The sequence below is a fragment of the Rhinopithecus bieti genome, unplaced genomic scaffold (genome assembly GCF_001698545.2).
Source record: "Rhinopithecus bieti isolate Rb0 unplaced genomic scaffold, ASM169854v2 scaffold_33444, whole genome shotgun sequence".
In the NCBI taxonomy this organism is placed as follows: domain Eukaryota; kingdom Metazoa; phylum Chordata; class Mammalia; order Primates; family Cercopithecidae; genus Rhinopithecus; species Rhinopithecus bieti.
Genome location: NW_016814544.1, coordinates 1,490,544 through 1,496,935, shown reverse-complemented (window position 1 = coordinate 1,496,935; position 6,392 = coordinate 1,490,544).

Below are 6,392 nucleotides of genomic sequence, written 5' to 3'. Positions count from 1 at the left end.
TATTTTTTCTAATAATATATTATTTTCTAACAAATTCTCACACAGAGATTATGAAAGTGACACCCTTTTCATAATATCTAGTGATACTCATTTTGACAGTTTGGTGTACACTCTTCTAGATGTTCCAGTGGCTATATAAACATGTAAAACCATGAATACTTCAGAGTTGGTGTCAAAACTGTTCTTCAATTTAAATGGTAGAAAGCCAGATAAAATTGACTTAAAAATTTAAAAATGAAATTTGTCGATGTAACCAAAAACACTTTATCTGGATGGCTCCAGACAAGACTTGCTTCAGAAATTCAAACATCCTCAGGTTACAGTCTTGGAGTTTGGGGCTTTCCAAAAGTCCGAACACCGTCAGACCTCAGTCTTCCTTTCTCCCTATCTTAACTTTTCTCTGGGCTATTTTCACTCATTCAGTGGCATCAGAAGCCCCAGATATAAATACTCAGAAGTTTATCAGGAAAAAAAGAGCATCTTTTAAGTATCCCAGTTAACAGATCAGTACACCCACCTACAGCTGCTATGAGTATTGGCTGCTAACAGCTCACAGCTCTCCTTCTCTGGAGAACTGCCATTAGCTAGGGGATCCACTTTTCCCAGAATGCCTGGGAAGTCACACCACTTAGAGGCAGCCCACAGCCAATGGATGCTTGGTGTGGGCTGCAAAAAGCCAAATCCCTTGTCTGGAGGCAGAACTAGGCCCGTGGCATAATTCACATTCCAGAGTTCCTCTAAGAATCAGGCCACAGCTAGACTCCAGCTGAAACTACAGCCTACCTCTTTGCTTAGCTATTTCCTGTTTCATTCACTCCTTTACAGGTTTCTCCTTCAAGCATTCCCTCAGCGAGGCACTTGCCCAAAATTCTGTTCCGGGTCTTTTTTTAAGGAAGCTAACCTAAGATGCATCTCTTCCCAAAAGTCCAAACAGAAGTTCTGGTGTGAGGCCAGGCATGGTGGCTCATGCCTGTAATCCCAGCACTTCGGGAGGCCGAGACAGGCAGATCACTCGAAGTCAGGAGTTTGAGACCAGCCTGGCCAACATGGTGAAACCCCATCTCTACTAAAAATACAAAAATAAGCCAGGCGTGGTGGTATATGCCTGCAGTCCCAGCTACTAGAGAGGCAGAGGTGAGAGAATCGCTTGAACCTGGAAGTTGCAGTGAGCCGAGATCACACCATTGCACTCCAGCTTGGGCAGCAGAGCAAGACTCTGGCGCAATGCTTAACAATAACAATAACACTATTAATGATAACAATAGTAATGATTATGCTATACATCAAAGCACTCTAGATGCCCCATTGTGTCAAAAGGAGGAGAGGTAATATCTACTGTATAGTCACCCCATTCTACAAGTTCCCCAGGGAATGTTGAATGGAATATTCTTATTACTGGCGTATTCCTCCACCCTGTCCCAATTACCACTCTACCTTCTATACCATCCAGGAAGTATTAGAATACACTACATATACTCTCACCACACAGTTATTTCAATAGATATTTGATTACAGCAACTGATAATAATTACTGTCCAAAAATGCATTGGAAGGTAGAATTTCCTGTGCTAACTGCCAGGAGTCCTGATCTGTGGCTGCCATCCTTCTTTGTAACATATTCTTGCATCATCTGGCATCTGCAGTTACAAAAACCACCCTAGTTAGGCTGAATGCTTGCTAATTTCCAAAAGGTTTTATCCCAGTCATGTTACTCAGAAGCAAACGGAGCACGTGGCTTCTTTGAGATTTCTTCTGCTGGAAGAGCTCTGATCCTACAATAATGAGCCAACGAAAGCTTACAGGACACAGAGAGGTTCTACTGAATCAGGACCCAAGTTATTACTAGGAAGAAAGATGGGTTTTCCAGGAACCCACAGTCCAGCAGAGGAGATGAGACTATTCACTAAAGAATAATTATGAACAATGTTAGACAAGTGGAGTTCAGTGCCAAATTATGTGGTTCTAACAAAGAGATCGTGGGTTTCAGAGATGAGGGAAGAGACAAGAGCTAGAGTGGTTAGAGAAAGTTGACCATGGAAACCCTGGAAATGGATCTTTAGGGAAGGTGAGCTGACAAACTCCTCAGTGTAGACATGAATGAAGTATGTTTAGACCACCCCAGACTCATACCCTCCTGAGCCAATAATCACTCTTCCTTGAAATTCTGAGCAGACAATGCAGTCAGGTTTCAGCCCCTGAAATGGGACTTGACATCAGGACTAAGGATGAGTGCATTGTAAAGAGAACTTCACCAGGAGTCCTAAGATCTGAGTTCCAGTCCTGATATTACCACTGAGTAACTTTAGGAATGGGGAGCCAATGGCAAAGAAAAACCAAGTTCATTCCCAGCAGAGTCTGCAGTTGAGCTTTGAGACAAACAAGGCTTACGCGTTTTCATGAGCTCCCATAAGATTTGTTTTTATTCTCTCAGAAGTGTGCAGAAGCTGAGATAATGAGCGTCTGCTGAAGTGTGGTCTCCCTGACCAGGCTGGCTTTTCTCTGGAGTCTCAGGGGCTATCCCAGGTGCCGATTCATAATTCAAGGAAAACCACGAGATCACTGCATCCCTCCCATAAAACTATCCACAAAGGCAATTTAAATATCCCACTAGTTTGCTTAGTAAGAAGAAAACCTAAAGTCAGTCAGCTACATACGTCTATTTGAGCAATCTTAGCTGCTTTCTACAAAATGCTTAAATAACCTTAGATTAGCTTCACTGCAAGCCCAAGATGAATCCAACTGAATTATTCCACCAGGTAATTAAGACTTAATTATTACCTTGGCTCTGAAGTAAGGTCCATGCAAACTAGAGAAGGTGAAACTGGGCAGAGAATCTTACCTTTGTCATCAGAACTTGTCGTCTGATAAGACCATGATCAGACTGGGATATCAGCTCTTATGTGAAATATACAAGTAAGATTGGATCAGTTTTGTGTGTGTGTGTGTGTGTGTGTGTGTGTGTGTGTGTGTGTTTTGGTTGGGGGGAATCTACAGCTTTAATCTCTTTGGGCTTTTGTGTCACTAGGTAAATTTTAGAAAATATAAATAGTTTCATGTGGGAGGCATGGTACTAGACTGCAGAGCTTAGACAAGAGATTTTCCTGTAAATGACTCTACTTTCTGTAATTATGCTGGAGTAGAATTAATCATATGTACTAGGACTCTGGCTTTGGAATAAGATAGACCTGGATTAGACTCTGGCCTTTTTCATTGACCAGTCATGTGACCTTGGACAAATTACTTAACTATTCAGAGTCCTAGTCTCCTCAGGGACAAAATAATACACTGTTCATAAGATCATTGTATAAATTATATGAACTAATGTGTGTACAATGCATAATATCGTGATCAGCACAGAGAAGATGTTCAATAACTGGTTGCCAGGATTAGGAAAAGCAGCACAGCATGTTGGTTCAACACTCCAACTCTGGGGTCAGAGAACCAGGGTTAGAATCTAAACATCTTTTCTTTCTAGCTGTGAAACCTCAAGCAAAACATTTAATGTCTCTAAACCTTCGTTTCCTCATCTGTAAACTAAAGATAAATATTTATCCCTCATAATGTTATTGTCAAGTTGAAAGGAAATGAAAACCTTTAAAGTGCTTAGCATCTACCTGACTTGGAGCAAGAACTCAGTAAATGTTAACAACAATATTTCAAGACACCGATTTCAGTAAGGTGAGAAACGTTAACTTTGTTGAGCTCCTTCACTCTCCCCAAGGGACTCGATCTTTGGAGGCAAAATGAAGAAGAGTTTGGAGAACGTCCCAAGTTAAAGTAAGTGTAAGGGTTGGGGACCATCCCTTCTGTAAAGGGTTCCTCCTGAATTAGAGGAGGCTTTTTCCCTATCCCCTCCAGAGGTCACATATTCTTTTATGTCACATATTATAATTTAAATATATCACAAGTAATATTATCAACCTATAAATGTTCCTAGACTTTCTTAAAAGGGTCACTGGCCATAAACCATTGCTTTCCCTTTCATAAACTGTCCTGGGTTCAGGGAGTCAGTTGTTTCTCTCTACTCTGGGCCTCACCCAAGCTAATGGTACCCCAATCTCCTTCTTAAACAAGATCACACAAAACTGGGTGTCACCAGTCTGGTCCTAATATTTTTCCCTCTGGGAAATATTTTGAAAATTGCCTTTCTGGAAAATAAGCAAACTCTACTGTATTAGATAAAAATCCATTCTAAGTTTTCAGGAATCATTATTATGTTCTCATTTTATTATTGAAAAAATTGAGGTTCCAATTCGTTGAGCAGTTTTCCAAGGGTATATCAAGAGGGATATGGTCCAACTAAGTCTCCCTCAAGTTATAAAGAAAGAAAAAGAAGAAAAAACATGGACCACAAAGAACTCCAAAATCAATCTTTATACTTGACGCCCATAGAAGTTGAGTATTTGCCTGATGGTTTTAGAGAGGCACTTTGATTTTAAAGGTTTGGGGCTCGGGTCTGCAGAAAGGGTCTTTCTCGTCCCCTAAGAAGAGAGCATGATAAGATGGAAAGAATACAGAATTTGGAGTTAGAATGTCCTAGGTTCAAATGTCTGTTCTGTTCCTTCTTAGGTATATAACAAGTTGGACAACTTTCTTAACTTCTCTGAACTCCACTTTGTTCATCCATAAAATAGTCATAGCTATACCCAGCTTGGAGGGCTTTAGGAAGGACTAGAGCTAATGTATGAAACAGGCCTTGCATGCATGTGCCACAAACTCAGTGTGATAGCATCTGCACCCCAACAATCTGCCACCTAATCTCTGGTCAGGAGCCTTGAACAATTGTGTCTCTAATCAGAGAGACCCCCAGGAATTAGCCATGAGATACATGTAAGATGGACTACAACAATTTCAGAATTAGATGCTGAAAAAGGTGTTGAAATTAACCAAGTTTTCTCATGATTTGAAGGTAAAAAAGCTCTGATTAACTGCAGGGACATTTCTTTGGTTCCATAGATTATAAAGATAGAGGAAAATGCAGGGAGACAACAAAATAAATTTATTGCTAAAAGGATTTGCCATCAACTAACTCTTCTGCTTCTACTTTCACTTGGAAGTAATTTTAGACAAATTAATCTCCCAAAGATTTAAATTCCTCATTGGTAAAATAAGATCATAATATCTGCTTACAGGACTGTTTTTGGAATTAAATAATGTATGCAAAGCACTCACAGTCTCTAGTAGAATTGATAAGTAAAATATGTTATAAGCATACCAAGGAAGATCATAACAACATCAGAAAAAAAAAAAAACTAAATTTTCCAAAATTACATAAACAAATCACAAAAATACGGTGTATGCTAAAAAATGGGATTTATGTCACAATATCATGTACACAAATTTTAAAACACACCATAGCCACTATATTTTTAACATACATATATTTGTAAATAAATATGAAAAGAATAAACATGGAAGGATATGTATTTTGAATACACTAGAGTGCACCCCTAAGAGGAACAGGGGAAGGAGTAAGAATGAGGCAGGACTAGCAAAAATAATAAAATAAAATGAAATGAAAAAGAGCCTTGCCCTGACCAGTGATGATGGTTTATCAGGAACTGAGGAATAAAAGCCCTTCAATTTTTTACCTAAGATCCCATAATATTATGTTTAGGTAACTATGAATCACTTGAATAGTGCTTGCATTTCTTTATATACTCAGTATTTAGTAGCTAAAGAGCCTAAATACCTAGACATATAAATCATGGATTGTGAGAAACAAAAGATTTAATGGTCATATAATCTAGCTCTGCCATATCATAGAACAGAAAGTGAAGTCCACGTTGAAGGGAAAATAAACGTTTGAAGGTTACTCAGCTAATGAGTGCCTTTCGTAGAGGTGACAACCATAGAGCTTGAACCATACCATGAAGGCCTTCCAAAGAAGCTGACTTATCCCCAGACCCTGCTGCTGGAGCAAGGTGGATGGAATAGCCCTAGGACATGTTTGACGTGATCTGTCAATGTCTGTCTCCCACTAGGACCCTGATTAGAGCTGAAGTAAGCTCCAGACCCAAGAACAGCTACCATGAGCCCTTTCATGAAAGTGTGTGCTGCTTGTCTCTCTCTACCCATGTGGTGAATAAAGCAGTCACAGTGATTCTACAGATGGGGCCTCATTACAAGTTCAAAACCTCTTCCTGGCAGGTCCCAGTGGAGTTAGACCTTAGGTGAAAGGGAAGTAAAAGAGGGATCCCATGGAAGCCAGAGGACCTGCCTGTTATCCCCATGTCAGCAGACAACTAATTATTTGACTTTGGGACAAGTCATTAACCTCTCTGTCAGTTGTCTCAATGCCAAAATAATTACAATATCTATCTTGTCCACTTTACAGGGGTGTGGAGGCAATAACAGACATTTATGGATATAAAATGTATGAAAGAAGGTAG